Consider the following 18175-nt stretch of genomic DNA (forward strand, 5'->3'; position numbering starts at 1 on the left):
TGTGTTCTCTGATGGAATGGGAAGCAGAGAAAGAACAGTACATCAAAGCAAATGGTATATTTTTGTAATGCCATGTGTATAAATATTTGTGTAATGGTTGTAGTTTCCATGTTAAGTGCCAACAAAAGTTTTTAAAAATCTGCCTCAGAGCTGTAGGTCTAAAAATGCATGGTAAGTGAATAAACCATTTAAATAGTGAGGATTTAAATGGGAAACTGAGGGGGGAGGGCGTAACTACAGTCTCATGTACTGCTGTAGGAGCAGGAAGAGGCTCAGATGTATTTAAAAAAACACATGGGGGAGAAAGGCTAATTTTCATCTCATGCTGTATCAGATTCCTCACTCTTTAGCTTTTGTTAATCCTCCAGGATTTTTAGAAATTATTGTTTTATGAAAAATGTAACTATATCTAGTGGGTATATATTATAAATGTACACAAAATTATGTAGTTTTCAAAGACAGGATAAAACCCATTATTGCAGTAAGAAAACACTTTTCTATTACCTCTAACAGTGTTTTCCACATCCCTCCATTTCAAAGAGAAGTGAAATGGATCAGCATGAGGAATCTGTTCATACTGGTTCCCAGCTGTGGTTATGTCAGTGGAGATAAATTCACGTCCTCAGATATTACCCTTTCCTGAGCACCAATTGCACACACCTTAAATTCCAGTCTGACAAAACCAAAGCTTTCTGAGGTGTTCATCTGCTCTCTCAGCAAGGTTTTGAGGTTTCACAGTGTTTGTACAAGGAGTTTCAAGGCCTATGTGACTAAATAAAAATAGCCCCAGCTGCAGTAAATGGCAGCTTTTCTTTGCCTTCCTTTTGGAGGAGTGAAGGTCAGAGATATACATTTATTTCCTTTGTTGGTGCAGGTTTTCCATGCCCTTCCAGCCCTTTTTCTGTCTGCTGACCAGCTGGGTTGTTAGCAGGTGATGGCCGAGGAGCAGAATCTGCCTTTCTGAGCAGAATTTGCCATTCTGATCAGACTGGCCAGTGCATCTTGCAGGAAACTCCTGAAACTAGAAGTCCAGCTGTTGTCCTTTAGTCACTTTTTTTTATAATATGTACCAAATCTGAGTAGGCTTTCATTCAGTTTGTAATCTAGGAGTGAATTAAATGTCCTTTCTATCAGATTTATTTACCCCTCGCCTCAGGAAACTGGGAAGAGTATCCTGCCTCTTCCCTCAAACCATTGTGTTCAAGGTTTTGCGTGGTGTTTAAATGAAGCATTTTTGTGTACGTATATTTTCTAGAAGAGTGAGAAAAGTCCAATGTATTTATTTATTTATTTATTTACTTACTTACTTATTTATTTCATGTCACCCTAAAAACTGTTTTTGCAGACAAACTGCGTTTACCTGTTTGCTTTTGTAAAAGATATGTTTATGTGAGTATACACCTTGGTGATTTCCACAGGGTTGGACCCTCTGTGCTTTTGCATGATGTGCTGTACCTTGCAGAAGTTACCTCTGGGTTATTGTAATACCACCTTTCCATTAACTAACAGACTATAAAAAAAATTTTAATAAAATGCCCTTGGGGATAGTAAATGACAAACTTCTCTGAATGTTGTTTCTAAGAGCCTTGCAGCCCAATCTCCTAAAAGGAGCACCTGCAATCTGGCTTTATAGCTGATACACAGCTAGTTGGCAGACAAAAACCTTGCTAGGATTTCAATTTACAACCTATGATACATAGGATTCTTTTTTCCTTGTAATGCTTTAAACTGAAATTGAATTTTAAATTAACTTGACATTGTGCTATTTTCAAGTCAGATAAATAACTGTATTCCTTTTCCCTTTCCCATAATATATTTGATATCTGTCTGTGATAGTTTTTCCTGAATTGATATTACAATTATACATTTGCCTGTCCTTACTTTCCTTAGAAAAAAAGAAATGAAACATAATCATGTAGCTGTAGGAAGTATTGTTTGCACTTTGACAATTATATAGCTTTGTAGTTTTGGAATTTGCCAGTTTTATTTCTGTTGCTCACTGTAAAAGCTTGTGGTTTATTTCTGTGGTTTTTCACATAACTCTGATCAAACAGTGGCCTTCAGGGTTATGTTCTTTGAACCTTCATGCATGTAGGTATCTTCCTTTTGCTTTAATTCATCAGAAGGCCACATTCTTCTCTTCAATACCCCATTTGCAACTTCACTGTGTAAATTAACAATCAACAGTGTTAATGAAACAATGTCTCAAGTCACCAAACTTCCATAGTTTGGGGTTTAGGGTGCTTTTTTTAAAAGAAACCCACAAACTTGTTTGCAGTTTTTTAAGCTCTTAGACCCACACTATGCAGGTATACATGCTTGTGTAACACACCAGGTAGTTATGATGTGGTCAGTGGTGTCTTAATCTGACACCTGGTAGCATAAATCTTTTTTGTATTTGCTAGATGATGCCACTGGGAAGAATGTTATAGAAGAGTGTCCTTAAAAAAGAAAGAGGGATGAATTCTAAGTATTTTTCAGAGAATTAAATAAATGTCCATGTTTCTGAATGTGCTTGTATAGTAGGAAGGAAGACTTTTACAGTAGAACTGCTTGTGGTTTGGTTTTTTCCTCCTAATTCTCACACATTTAAGTGAACAAACATTTCTCATGAAACTGTATCTCAAAGAGCTTACACTGAAGGACATACAGTGGCAGAATTTACAATGTTGGTGTGCTGAGAAAAATCTATTTCTTCTGTCCTGGTAAAAAATGTGGATAACACCATGGGTCCTTATGTGTAACTTGCAATAAAGTATTGAAGTACATCCCTCCCTCCCTTCTCTCCACAGGAAAGTGTTCTCCAAACAGCTCCCATTTTGTACCTTCTGGCTTCCTGCAGGACATTAGCATTCCAGGAAGAGTTTCACCAGCCCCTAGGCTTTAACAGTGGTCAGGACAGGCAGAAGGAAAAATTACTAAACAGTTTCCCTCTTAGGCTTGGGGCTTGAATTGAAACTAGGGGGCTTTGGGAATGTATTAAAGAGCACTGCTTTCCTTGCTCCTTCTTTCCCTATGACCTTGCTATCCAATACCAGTATGACCCAAGATCCTGGCTGTTTTTATTAGCAAGTACAATGAAGAAATATTTGGAATATTTCATTTCTCTGACTGTATTAACAAAGGAGAAAAAAAATGCCTCTACCTTAAACAGGACAAGAAGTTATGCAGACCTGCCCAACTGAGACAGAAATTCTCTCAGGGAAAGGAATGCCACATGAAATTGGAAAGTTATCCTTCGATCAAATAAGAGTGAAATACCAGAGCTTTAGTTTGGGTGCTTTTCACTGTTTTATAGTCTTGTCATCCCTTCACTATGTCCACCCCTTTCCCCTGCACTTCCCAAAGGTATTCTAATGGAAAAGCTTTCTTTCCAAGATATTTACACAAAGAAAGCATTTGACAGAAGATGAGATTTCTTCTGATCAAAAACATCTTAGTGTGCTATGATCTTTCCCCAGAACTTCACTAAACATGCAGAAAAAGGACTCTTGCTCCGTACCCTGTGCAGTTACAGATCCTTTGGGTGGACTTTGTCATTGCACATTCTGGGCCGTGTGCCTGAGCGTATCTAGGCATATTTGTTTGAGTCTCAGCCCAGGATATATGCCAAAGAGATTAGACTTCATCTTTCATCCCAGGGAGAAGAGAGCCTAAATGGGTTTATCGTGGAGTTTTCATTCACTCTGTCATTTCTCCCTTCTTTATAGTTCATTGCTAGACTTCTAATTTTTCCTGACAGCAGTGCACACCCCTGCAGCTGGCCTTGCATAATGATTCCCTCCTCCTAGACAGACACAAGAGTGGATGCATAAATCTCCTGCCATCAGGGTGCCTCCTTTAGCAGACCCTGCCCCCTCTCCCCCTTGGAAGAAGATCTGTCCCCTCTGCAGCACTCTCATTTACCACCTACTAGTTTTACCCGCTGCGCCAAGATGCTGCCTGTGACCATTATCCTGCCTATGCTAAACATCAGGAAATGGTTCTTCTTGGACAAAAATGCAACCATTTTTTTTCTTCTAATGATGATTATTAGTGAAAATTGGAATGCCTTTGGCAATTGTATTTGATGCAAACATTACAACATACAGCAATGAGCTTCTGTGAAAAGCAAGAGCTGACTGATGGTTTGAATTAGGAGCCAGAAGATGAGAAGGACTGTCAGGAGCAAGAATTTTGACTGAAATATAGGTCTTTAGAAGGTCTTAAGTTAGAGACCCTTGTGTTCTCTGAGGCCCTGTATTAACTCAAAATGATTACTTTGAACTATCAGGTAAGGGCAGTGCTGTCAAATCCAGGGCTTCCCAGCTGTTGGACTCATCAAGCACATTGACAGTTTATAAATCAGACAGGACTTGTGGTCCATTTACAAAGAATTGTTTGAAAATCTCTTCCTTAGCCCTTCATCCTCGCTTATGGCAGTGGAATATTGCAGCTGGCTAAAAATCAGCACAAGACTAGTTTAAAAGGCAGCGATATCTGTTCCTGTTCCAAAAAGCAGGCACAGGGTGAATGTGTAGTGTACGGCAAGAGCTTCATCATCCTTTACCAGCAGCAAAAATATGGGTTAGCCCCTTTGGTCTTCCAAGAGACTAATCCACAAAATACTAGATTTCTCAAATAGGTATATGGTATTAGCAAAGTGCCAATAGTCTGATATTCATAGTTGCTTTTAATATTAAATTATAATTTTTCTTCAGCTACAAGTATTTTGCAGTTTTCTCTGCTGCTGTCCTTACGATGATTCATACTGCAGTTATTTTGAAGAGATGGATAAACTACAATTGTTTGTATACAAACAGAATATGGCATTGGCTGCCAGAAACCAATCTTGCCAATATTTGGCTTATAAGGTTGCCTCATGTTTTGTGTTTTGGCTATCAGAGAGAGCAAGCTTAAAATTAATTGAGAAGAATTTCTTTCCTTCTGAGTGTATTCAAAGCTAGTGGTATTTTTACCTCTGTAAATGCTGGAAATTGATTATAAAAGTCAGAGGTGTTAGCAATGTCAGCGACCTTCATCTAGACAGCTGTGATAATAGACAAGACTTTCTTTAGGACACCTTGCTGTTGCTGACAGGTTTTGTTGCATCTGCACCCAATTCTATATCATTAACGAGGAAAAAAGGATGGATGAGGGAATGTGAATTGTAAATGTAAGACTGCCCACTCCACTAAATTTACTTGAAAAATGGTCACTTTCTTGAGTCCAATACCGTTTTATACTCTTCATGATCTCCTAATTAAGCCTGGAGGGTTGTGGATCCAGGCTTTGACATGAGCAGTATTGGCTGTCCTCTTTCCAGAGAAGAGAACAAATCTTCCTCTCTGTGCTGCTGGGGGCAAACTTGTAAACTGGTTTCTATTCCATGCCTTAGTTACTGCTTATAATTAGGAATCTCACTCCTGTGACTTCATGTGCAGAACTACACCCTTGCAGTAGACCTACCTGCCAGCTGAGCATCATGCACAGCTATTCCCAGGATCCTTGAATTTGACTTTACATCTCAACTATTCCTTCTTATACAATGAGCTTTGAAGCAAACTATGAGCGTGCTGAAGAAGCCCTCCATGTCTAAAAACAGACTCCTTAGACTGTTTGAGGCTAAAGCTCACTTTAAAACTGCTGGTGGTCTTTATTTATTTGAAATAATTTTACTAGAATAAAGCACTACCTGTGGTTCTTGAAAAATGAGAGAAGAAAGAATATGTATCCAGTAGTTTGGTAGACCCACATGAGTGGTTTTCTGAGGGGATTATCCCTTTCTTGCCTTGGTGTTCCCTTGCAGAGTAGCAGCAATAGAGTCTGATGGCCAATGTGTTGCTCAGACTAAGAAAGAAGGCATATGCAGTTCTTGGAGAAGGGAGAAGACAGCAATGACGGAAGTGTCAGAGCAACAGGAATAAGTCTCTGTTGGATTTAAGTAGAAATTTCCAGTCCCATATGTCATTCCTTTGCCTTAATGATGGAAAAAAGCTATTTTTTATTTTAATATCTTGTCTTTATGATATTTTAGGACTGGAATTCTTGCACTTTATTCCCTGGACATCTATTAAGTAATGTCTTTATTTCTCTCTGCTGAGAGCAGGTACACAGAGAAATCTTCTGAGAGTCTCTTTGAAAAGTCAGCTTTTTACTGTGCAGTAAACCTATCAGCCAGCTAAAAGTTTTGGCTCATGGACGCGGTGGATGCAGCGGGAGTTGAGGGCTGGGAAGTGGCTGTGTGATATCCACAAGAGATGTGGGTTGTGCGTGACCTTGTGCCTTAGCAGAGGGAGGAGGTATTACCAAGAGGATGGTGCTGGAGAGGGAGAGGTGTGGAGCTTGCAAGGCATCCCACTGCTTTCGCTGCAGATGAGTCTGGCAGCCCTGTGACACGACAGCCTGATTTTAAAAATAATGTCCTGCCTTCAGAATTACATGTAGAAAATGTATTACTGTAAAGTTGAAGTTTCTTCTACAGTAAATACCAACACTGTCTTTTACCCCTAAGTCCTTCCTTAGCATTACCTAACAGAGGACTTAGGATATGTTATCTTAATTTTTTTACCAGGTTAGTTTTACCTAAATGCATTGAATCCTTTCAGTTTGTGGCACATGAGAAGATACTTCTGAAAATTTGAGATTAAAATAACTTTTAAAGAGTTTTCATACGTAAAATCCTTATAGATTTGGACTGTTGAAAGATTCCTTGTTGGAGAAGACGCATACAGTGAAGGTGGTGGCAAACATGAAAAAAAAAGCTTTCCTAGTTCTTTACTATGTATTTCCTTTTATTTTTAGATGGAAATAAAAATTTAATCAGGCTAAACCTTACTTTCCATACTCAATTATTCCCCAGAAACTTGAAATAAGCATAGATGCAGGCTTTTCAAGACTATGCCCCTAGAAACTAATTTCTGAAGCAAAAGGAAACTGCAAGGTGACATTGCTTTCGAAAATTGAGCCTTAATAAAGGGCTTCATTTAGGCATGCATCCTTGAAAATGGATGGTGAAATGTGTAAGGGTTGAAAGGGAGAGGGAAAAACAGAGGTACAAGGGAATGATACTAGATGAAAGTACAAGGTAATTTAAGAATTTTGTTAATGTCCCTACTTAAAATTAGCACTGGTTGGTTTGGTCACTCAAACACTGACACCTCAAAGCAAAATTTTTACCATGAAGTGTTCTTGCTACACATTGGGCTTGAGTAAATTTGTTATTTGTAATTTGTTAAATGGGTCTAGTGTTATCTGCTAGAAAAGCAGCCCCTCCAAGGCAGAGTTAGAATGCTCTGTAGACAGCTTTCTAGTGCTTTGTGTGTCCCCAGGATACTTTGTGAGGGCATCTGCAGTGGAGAAAAGCAGAGAACCATGCTTATCAATAATGGCAGCTGTAATGAGTTTCCCCTTCTATGAGGCTGTGTTGAATCTCCAGCAGTTAGGCAGTGTGAACACGTCTCTCTGTCTTGGGTGTGTAATGTTGCATGGCTTCTGTGCTGAGGGAACTGAGAGCCTGTTTTGTTGTTCCAGGTGAGAAGAACTGAGGGAGACAGCCCAGGGCTTAGTTCTGGGGCGCATCTGGTACCCATTGGAGCACAGCTGTACAAGAGTAAGCACTGACACTGCCTTGTTTCCCCCTGCAGTCCCAGCAGAAGTGGGTTCTTGTTTCCCAAGCTGTGGTGAGCACACAGACTTCTCATGTGAATTTTCTGTTTTCAGGTAAGCTCATTTTCCCCTTTTTTAATACATTAGAGTTTCTAAATGGGAAATTATATAGATTATATATTATTATATATTATGTTTTTTAGAGAAATTTTTTGCTATTCATCAAGACTTTCAGACATTGCTGGAGCATTTAATAAATGTTTATTGCTACTAATGGAGATAAAACTTGTAGGAGCCAGTCTTGCAAGAGGCATTAAAAATTAGCAAGGAAAAAAAAAGAGAAAGCAAGAATAGCTTGGCAGAGGTTCTGTATTTATAAACCTATTTATAGATTATGTTCTGGGTAGAAGAGCAGGTTTGTGCCTCTGCCAGCAACATGCTGCAGCCTACTGCTGTGCTAGTGCTTGCCCTAATTTTGCACTTACGTTCTGAGTCTCCCAGGGGGATGCTGAGCAGATGTGTGATTGACCTGAATCTCGAAGGTGCTTGGGTTTGACTGTGACTGAGAATGATCGGAGAGATTTGATCACCTTCTTTTCCAGGATCTGTTCATGTTGGTTAGCATGTGTTGGCTTGGCAGGCTTCTCAGAAACCAGCTCGTAAAACCTTCTTCTTTATTCTGAAGTGGACAAAGAGATCTGAAGCAAATTGAGAGAGGGGTTGCACAAACATGACTTGGGCTGTTTTTTTTAGCTGCAAACTGGTTTAAAGCTGTTTTGGCAGCTTTCTTGGTGCTCTTGATGCTCCTGGAGCTGCCCCTGCTGGGAGCTCTGGTTCCAGCCTGGCACGTGCCTGGAGAGGAAGGCGAGTGGTGGTGCTGGGATCATGTGTGCCACCTTCATCACAGCTGCCAGTAATAATTGTCCATAGACTGTTCTTTTCGGCAGATAGCACTTAGCCTTTCCAGCAAGAGAAATGTGTCTCCTGTCCCACACCAAAGAGAAGGGAAACGGTGGGAGGGGAAAATAAAATTTACAAAGAGCCAAGTTACAGAAACAAGTGTATATTCTACTGTTTAGCTAGTAATCTGGCCACATGCCAGTTTAGGAGGGGTTTTGTTTAGATTTGTTGTTGCTGTTGTTTTGGATGCTTCAGATCTTTAAGTTTTGTTTTCCCTTAAAAACTTTCCATGCATGTGAGCTGCAGAATGAATTAAAATGAAGACGGCTGTTCTAAACAAAAAAAGTATTCTGCCTTTGCACATCCAATTAGGTACCTAAAATCATGATTTTTTCAAATGTAGGAAAAAGCATGGGATCACACAGAAATAACCACTATTTAAGCTTATTTAGAAAGGTACATCAGGAAAGATGAGTATCACTGAGGAACAAAGGTGGGTCCTGTGAGGGATGTGAATGTAAGGAGTGGACTTACTGAAAGCAAGTAATAGCAGAGTAATTTTGCTGTGGAATTTTAAACCAATTATGTGCATAACAGAGTATATGTTCTGAAACTAGTTAGAAGTGCTTTCTGCGGGTATAGCTAACATGGTTTTAGAAAGCCTCTGCATGGCCAGGGTTAGTGCTCCCACAGCAGAGACGACCTGGGTTCTTGCATGTTTGGCTGTACATCGTCCCCTAGCTGAAAGTCAGCCCTTCTCAATCTGCCTCTCCCATAGCAAATATTTTAAAAAATGCACAAAGGTGTGTCTGATAATACCCAGTGCCTCAGCTTATTCCTATGTCTGACTGGGAAGTCTGGTGTTCAAAAGGCGCTTGATGTTAGATTTTGTAATTATTAAATGTTTTGATAAGCTGCATCAAACTACATCAACTTTTACTGAAATTACTTCAAGTTTCATATAACTGGACTGATTAAAGTTGGTGTTTCAAGAAGCCTTCACTGATTTAGTTGTTTCTTGACTGTTCTTTTGAAAGGGAAATTAGCATCCTTGTGCTTTTTAATAAAATGAGACGAATACTAAAAATCCACTGTCAGCAGTTTGGCTTGAACACCGAGGCAAGTGGGTTACTGCTTTACAGAACGTGGAGGATATTAAATGTGGATATTAATTTTCTTCTTTCCTCCATCACAAAGAAAATAGAAATGCTCACCCAAGAGTGGAAAACGGTTTTTGGGATTCCTCAGCAATTGGGAACTTTGATGCATAGTGGCTGGGTTTTTTCTCTTGTTTTTTTTCTTCCCTTTTTTTTTTTTTTACAACCATTTAAGCACCTACATGGTAGTCCTTAAAAAGTGAAACAAAAACAGGAGATCTCTACTAAACTTTCTTTTGTTTCTAGGAGTTTTTAACGAAGCTCATTAATCTTCAAAGTTTTCCCTTTAAATGGGTGGCCAGTGTAAGCATTTCTGCAAATTCATTTCGTTAGAAGATTCTGTCTCTGAAGTTGTTCAAGTAGGCATAGCTGCAAATCTGATTCACTTGTGAGGCAGTGAACTTCACATGTAAATCGTGCTTCTAGTAAGTCAGTATTGTGCTAGAAGGTGCTAATGGCTGCCATCAATCAGAGGACTGGTAAAAGTTGTTCTCCTCTTCTCCCCCAGACTAAATGAGACAGCAATTAAATGCCCTTTTGTTGAGTGATAGCTGAGACAATGGAAATCAATGTCCAAAGCACAAAGCAGAATGGCAAGTCTTAAGTATAAGCTAAGCCATGTGTCCCAAGGGATTGGCATGTTGATTTGCTTGCAGCTGAAAGGGTATATGAAAGGAATAACTGGTAGCATAGACAGCGGTAATGGAAAGAAAAAGCAGTAATGCTCCTTTGGAGTGGAGCCAGGAGGGAGCTGGGAAGACTTCTCGATGGGACTGTGCTGCCATGATCTTGCCTCCATGCAGCCCCGGCTTAGCTGACGGTACAAATTTGAACTGGAACAGGCCCTGGTATAAGATCATATCAGAAAATATGATACCAAGTTTGTTAGTGGTATGTTTTTATACTGCCTGCTCAAGAACTTGCAGTATCTGGTCTGGTGTGAAGCCTACTGATACAAACTTCACCTTTCAGCTTTTCTGAAAGCGCTTCACCTGGCAGGGTGGGTTAATGTTCAACCAGTGCTGTTACTGCAGGGGTTTAGATCCCTGGAACAGGATTTGCTTCATCTTGAGGACAACATTCCTGTTCCTCTAAATGCCATCACTTTGTTCCCGAGTGCTTGACAGGTGCAAAACTTGCTCTGTATCTCTCCTAAATAAAATTGCACTATAAGAAAGCCCAGTTTGCTCATCCGTTTCCTGTAGATGCAAACAATGCCTTGAGACTCTTAAACCACGACACACTAATTTTGTTTAAAGGACATGCAATCACTTAGGTGGTTGAACGTGTTTTGCCTGTCTTCTTCACTCCAGACCTGCTCCAAAGCTAATTATGTCAATGGGACACTTCCTTTTGACGACAGCTCACAATTCTGCCTTAGCTTTATTGCCTTGCTGAAAAGGCCTTAAGTTACACAGGGCTGCTTTGTCTCTGATCTGTGTGGGTTTTTTGTTTTTGTTGAGGGTGGTTTTTTCTGCTTTTGTGCAAAATTGTAAATGCATTGAGAACAACAAGCCATTGCTTTTACTAATGGTAAAGTGCACTGCTGTCATGCAGCTCATATGCTGTTGGCAGAGACTGTGGCTATATGATGTTTTGCGGCAGCTGAACTCAACTGAGAGAAAGCCTTTTGCAAGTTTAGGACTTGAAAGAAATGTTACAGTAAAAAATTATTTTATTTTTGTGCCTGAAAAGTATTACACACAGATGACCAGAGTCATCTGAAGTAATACTAGAATTTGATCAAAAGAAAATACACCTGTTTGGAGAGCTCTGTATTGAATTTGTTCTGTGGGGTGCTATATCTGTTACAGCTCCTTTGAGGGCTTGAATGAAAAAAACGAAACTACCTGTATTAAGGGACCCCCAGAAATCATCAGGCATTAGGAATGGATTCGTACAAACCTGTTAGCTGGTGTTCCTTGTCCTTATTGCTCAGTGATAAAACACTGTCTTTTCCTTTTGTTCCCATCAGGGAGACACTTGCTCTTCAAACTCATGTTCTACTCCACTCATGTTTCATCTTTTACAATATTGACAATTGCTGTGAATGACACACTTCACAATCCCCTCATCTTCATATCAATTCAGGTGTTCACCTTTGATATTGACTCTGGTTCTAGCCATGACTTGCACCTCACTTCTGTATGGGCACAACAATACACTACCACATTATCAGCATGAGTATCATACTTTGAACCTTTCAATGAAGACCTTGGATTACTGATGTGATCATTATTACCAATACTGATACCTTTTTTTAAATATTAAAACATTCTTATCAATAATTGTTTAATAAGAAATTCTACAATGTAGCCAGGATGATCACAGAGTTGTGAGAGTTGAAAAGCTATTTATACTGTTTTATATTTAATTACTATGTGTGCGATTTTGAATAATCACAGATTAGGCTTTTTTAAGCATCTACTTCTGTATTGCAAGCCTTCAGCAGTTCAATAAAGCAGAGCCATTGACTGCTATTTGATGTGTCCATTACCTCCTGCAAATGGTTTGGAATACAATGGAGTCGCATGCAGACTTCAGAGCTGTCATGACAGGTATTAAGAATGTGTCAAATCCCAGTGATGACTGATAACATATCTGTCATTTGTGATGGGATTATTAGGAAGAGGAAAGCCAATGGGAGAAAGATACTCTAGGAAAAAAAGAGGGGGGAGGGGAAGAGAGAAAGAGAGAGGATTTACTCTTTTTCCGAGCTGCCTGGTTTAATTAAGCCTTGTCTAGTCCCTAAACAAATCTATTAAGTTTCTGAATGGTTTGGCAGCTTACGTGCTTCAAAGCTGCTGCAGTAAGTCCATGGAATTTAGGTTTCTCTTTGGTGGATAGTTGTGCTATAGGTATTGTGGCTATGAAGAAGGTTCTCAACCCACCTGTACATGAAAACAGCCAGTGCAACAGTACCGTGTTTTTTATTTTGTTTTCTAATTGAGCGTTTAACAGAATGCTGTGGAAGGAAGAATTCAGTGGGCACGTAAAACATTTTCTGCATGGAAACTCTTTACTGAACCGAGAAAGGAGAACAGTCTGCCAGTGCCATTTGATTTGCATCTCTGATTAGCAAAGGACTTGAAGAATTGCTTTTTTGTTTTTTGGGGGTTTTTTTAAGTCTGAATGTGTATCTTCTGTGAGTGTGGAAAGAAGGCTGAGCTTCATCTCACTTGTAAAACTACGTTCTGCTGAATGAGCCCAGTGTGTCTAGTACACACGCTCTTTCAGGTGTTTCAACCTGAGCCATAAACACATCAAAGATCTACAAGCTATTAAATATTAAGACAAAGGAAACATCTTGTTCTGCTGCCTCCTGGTATTCAGGCAATGCCAGAACAGGGGAGGTAACCTGAGTGATTCTTACTACCAACATCTTTTTGGTGCAGGAATATCCCCAGAAGCAGCTAAGCAGCGTAAGTTATCTCATATGGCCCCTACATGCAGAGATCAATTTGGGGGGGGCTTATTAGATGTCAGGAGAGGGGGAGCCTTGAAGCTTCATGGGCTGAGACAACTATTCCTTGCTGTCATATGCTCCCTTAAATCCCCTTACAGCAGAATTCATCAACCTTTGAATTGGTTGATGAACAGAGACTCGTAAGACTGTCAGGATTGTCCCTTTGTCCTTTCTACTGGTTTATCTTTTGGCTTTGTATGAAAATGGACCTGGTCTTGTCTCTGCCCCTTCCATAAGCACAGCCAAAGTGCTCATCAGCTCTTTCAGGGGCCCCACAGTCCATCGAGGAAGCAAAGGTAGTGGAGGTCAGTACAGTGCCCAAGTGGGCGCCTAGTATCACTGGACTGTTGCTGGAGGGTGGCTGCTGCGTTGGGTGTTCAGCCAGGGTGGCTGCCAACTTGTATAATGCGCTGGTGGCCATCCAGGCTGGATGGCTTGGAGAGGAGCAGCTGTTCTGAAGGTGAGCAGGAGGCCAAAGGATGGTTTCAGGTTTGGGAAGCAGAGATGGAGAGCAGAGAGAAGACCTGTGTGAAGACCAAGCTGTACTTGTTGTGACACAGAGTGAACAATGTTTGACTGATGTTTAAGTGGTCTTTGGTATGTGAGAGCCACATAGGGACCTAACCAAAACCGAAACACTGTTGGGTGACTTTGGACCCCATTCCTCACAGTCACCAATAGCAAATCAGCTGACTTTAACTGCTCATGTCTGCCTGGTATCACACAGCAGAGGCAGGCCAAGCCCACCCTGTTCCAGATGAGCCCACTGCTCTCCTCCAGTGAGGCAAGCTCCTCTCACAGGTGAAGTGACTCCACGGCAGTCCAGCCATGAGACAGGCAGCGTTGATGGGGCTGTGGAGTGGGCAGCCAGCCTCTTGTCCCTGCTGAAGCATGTGACAATGTCTGGAGTGGGCTCTGAGGGAACGCAGGCAGGGTGAGCCGTGGCAGGGATGGCGATGGTACCCACGGTGTGTGTGTTCCACAGCAGGATGCCTTGTGTGTACTGTAAGGGAAGAGCAGGCACAGGGCCATTGTAGCACGCCCATGGGCTTACTCACTTGCTTACCTCATGGAAACTTGCTCACCTGCCCAGGCCCTCGGGAAAGACCTTTTATTTTTTCCCATCTCTAATTGCATGTTTACCCCACCCACAGAGGCTGACTGAGCAAAGATCGAAGTGCAACCTAAAGCAAGGACACCAGCTTTTAAATGTGATGTATTGCAGCCTAATTAATTTCCCAAGATAGTTCTCTCAAGGGCCTGGTGGCAACCATCCCAAAACAGTGATTGGGATATACAAAGCTGGTTTAGCTTAAGGGATGTTGAAGGAGCCTGATTATTTTTTTATTATTTTTTTTGCTCCAGAAGCTGAACTCAGCATTTCTTCACAGTACCTTGAACTGTACACCCAGAAACTATTAATCATACTGTAAAATCTTGGCTTCAACTTCCTCCTTTAATACATAGGAGATTACGAGTTTTTAACGTGTCTATCTGGCTGGCAGTACCTCCTTTCATACTGATTAAATTTGGTTTTGAAAAGAGGAAGGGCTGTGGAGAATGGTGCTGCAGTGAAGAGCCTTTCTCCACTGGTTACAGGTTTGATTTTGACCCCAGGTAGATGCAACAATGATGTTCATGTATATTGATGATAGGCATCCTACAGTGCCTTACTTTCCTCTTCAGTGGCTATTCCTTAGGGAGGAGGCTCTGGTGCAAATAGGGACTGCTGGCAACATTCACTGTCTACTTTATTTTCTTTTTTTCCCACAGAGCTCTCATTGTGTTTTATCAGCTTCCATGTTTGATAGATTTGCATCCTGAATGGGTTTTCTGTCCCAAGAAAGGACTACAGTAAAATGCACAGAAGCTTGGAGTACTTCCTCGAGGGAAGCTATTCCTTCCCTGTATTCTCTCTGCTCTCTCCAATGCACTAAATATTGTCAGTTTAAAAGAAGCAATAGTAACACTTTATCTGGGAGCTATTGCAGAAGTTGACTTGAGACTCAGTTTTGGTTTTTTTCATTTTGCTGTACGTGAAGTGTCCTGAGATAACACAGAAAATTATGAGGTTGAGGGAGTCACCCCTGAAGATCATTGAACTTTCAATAAAATTCCTTTTAGGATCCAAGATCAACAGTGCCCTGCATGGTGCTCAGTTTTACATGTGCTCACACTTAGCTACAGTTCAGTTCTTGATTTATTTTTTAATTTAATGGTAGGATTAGGAGCATCATTTGAAAACCAAACCATCACTACCATCCAATTTAAATACAAAAGGATATCTTGAACCTGAAAAAAACCCCAGCTTAACAAAGAAAGACCTTTTTAAGTCTTAACTCTTGAGTTCATTGCATATTTGAATGAAAACTGATCTCTGTGTTTGTTTGGACAAAGTAAAACATTTGAAAAATTAAAGATATCACTGGTGGTTGGTGGTTGCTCCTTGGGGGAGGGGAGGCTGAAGGCAAAATATTGCAAAATTACTTTTGCTGATAACAAACAAAACCCAGTGGGAAATTTCTGTTTTGAAAATATGTAACTATTGACATGAGGATGTTCGAATATTTTTAGTGCTGATAAAGGAAAGAAACATTTATTGGAGTTTTGGAAATCTTGAACAAAAATACTTGTTAAGTTCTGGTTGCTCTACTCTGGATGAGTTGCTCTGGTTGCTCTACTCTGCTCTACTCTGCATTACACTATGTATAGAGAATTTTTTTTCAGCTGTGTGTTTCCTCTATTGTTTCCGCTTCTAAGCCTTTTACACTGTATTTAGAGGACAGGGAATAAGAGAGAGAAAGAGAAGTTTGGTCATAAGGAGAATAGTGTGCTGCACAAGTGTCTTTGGTAAGACTTTCAAGGTGGTGTTTGCAAGTTGAAAGGTTACAGCTAAACCTAGGAAAAGCTAAAAAAATTGTACTAATTTTAATTGTAGTGTAAAGCTTTAGTATTATCATATGAAAAGGACCAATGATGCCTTGACTTGCTTGATAAAATAAGAATCTGTTCAGGATAATGACCATTAACTCACTGACAGGATGATAAAGAGATTACAGGGCTCAGCTTCCCAATTATAAAGAATTGGTTGGTGCACGTGCCATTCTGCTAGTCCCATCTCAATCCATTTGTAGCTTCCAGTCAGCTGGGACCTCCCCAGTTAGCTGATAAATGATGGAAAGTGGCTCAGTGAACGCTTCTGCCATCTCCCTTCGTACACTTGAGCGGATCCTGACTAGTCCTGTAGACTTGTGCATGTCTAAGTGGTGTAGCAGGTCACTGACCATTTCCTCCTGGATTATGGGGGCTTCATTCTGCTCCCCATCTCTGTTTTCCAGCTCAGGGAGTTGGTATCCAGTGAATTACTGGTCTTACTATTAAAGACTGAGACTTTTCCTCATCCATTGTCCCTCTGCTTCTCCAAGGATGGAGATTCCTCTTAGCCTTCATTTTGTTGCTCACGTATTTGTAGAAACATTTTTTATTGTTGTGGATCAGTCATGGAATATATTTTTCAATATCTGACAGCATGATCTCTGTTGTATGCAATTTTCTTTTCCTCTGATCTGTTACACACCAATTGTATTGGGAAAACACTAATTAAATGAGAACAATGTATTTATTGGGACTTGAAGTTGCTTTTATCACAGTTGCTATTGATCAGGTTCCCAAAAAGAAATTAAAGAGCCTGCTTAAAGATGCTCTCCCATCACTCTGTTTAAGGGTGGCTCTTTGTTCCTAACTGCCAAAAAGTAGCAGCAAACTATAAAAGAAAAAAAATCCCTTCTTTGTAACTTTAGTCCTTTGAATCTGGATGCAAAACGGTTAATATTAATTCACTTACAGATTTCATTTAGTTTGATTTTAGCCTTTGGCATGGGCCACCAATGCGCTATGCTGTTCTTTAAATGGACTACACATCCCTTGGTAACACCTTGAAAAAATAGTAATTTTTGTAGTGATGCAAAGAAAGGTGGGACTTTGTGCAAATCCAGTTGGATTGCTTTTTAAGTAATTCACAGTCTTGTATTTCTGCATTCCATACCTAGAAATATTTCAATTAGTTTTCTCCCAAACTCTGTATATGGCAAAAGCTAAAGTTATATTTCAACGTGCCTGTCACCAGAAAGAAGTAAGATTGCAAACAATGAGCAGGGACATCAACAAAAGAATCAGGCAGGATAAGCTCTTTATATCAGAAAAAAAACCAACAATTTTTTTGGTAGATATTTTGGTAAAAAAGAATAGAGATAAAGGTCCGTGGCACACTAAAATAGATAAGTATGTGCTTTTAAAAGCCTGTAGGTCTGGAGTAACATGCAGAAAGCTAAGACCATATCCGAACTCCTGTCAGGATACGTTACTGCAACACTGGTTAACACCTGGCTCCAAGCAATCTTGGAGTCTTGGTTAAGGCTCAGCTGAAACCTGGCAGCAGGGGAGCCAGGGCAGTGCAGCTGCAAAGCAACCCTGAATCTCACACTTAACCTAAGAGCTCAGTTACTCCCCTGTGTTTCAGGGTACACATCCTTCTCTGGCACTAGTGTAATCTCAATAGGTCCCCCAACTTTTTGAAGCAGCAGGCAGCATCTGGCTTCTCAGATCAATCAGTGCACTCCTTGTACAAATCGTGTAATTTAAGTTCTGTATAGACTAACAGGCTTGAAGTGGGGTTCTCAGGCTCTCATCACAATACTCCTCATCCTGCACCTTATATCAACATTTCTACTTTGTATGAACACATGTAGCCAGATGCTGGTAAGGAAAAGAAAGTGAGGGAATTTCACACCATGGAGAGCAACACAAATGCTGTAGCAATGCTCTGGAATAGAAAGAGGTGACAGAGAAATTGGTTACAGCTGGACAGGAGAGCAAATTAAAACTGCCTTTCTGCATGATATACATTCAATTAATCTGACACATCAGAAGACAACAATTCATAACAGAAAGGCAGGAACAATAAGAAGGGAGGAAGAGGATGGGTAAAAATTTAGCAGAGCACTTCAGAACAGAAACATTTCTGCTGGGTAGGGCTTGATCTAGTGTAACTTTCTGGAAACTATAT

The 18175-nt window shown here is 40.4% G+C and overlaps 1 protein-coding gene across 3 annotated transcripts in view; it reads left to right on the forward strand.

The window, feature by feature from the left end:
• PLXNB2 (plexin B2) overlaps positions 1-18175 on the forward strand; it is a 259192-nt gene that overhangs the window by 74060 nt on the left and 166957 nt on the right. Inside the window, exon 3 of one of the 3 annotated variants that reach the window (XM_017818176.1) lies at positions 7513-7701. The exons of 1 other annotated variant lie outside the window; for it this stretch is intronic. The gene's annotated coding sequence lies outside the window, so the exon portion shown is untranslated. The remainder of the gene's footprint in view (positions 1-7512; positions 7702-18175) is intronic. One more of the 3 variants, XM_017818177.1, reaches the window with a different exon arrangement.

This window comes from Lepidothrix coronata, unplaced genomic scaffold (genome assembly GCF_001604755.1).
Source record: "Lepidothrix coronata isolate B3197 unplaced genomic scaffold, Lepidothrix_coronata-1.0 Scaffold66, whole genome shotgun sequence".
NCBI classification, from domain to species: Eukaryota; Metazoa; Chordata; class Aves; order Passeriformes; family Pipridae; genus Lepidothrix; species Lepidothrix coronata.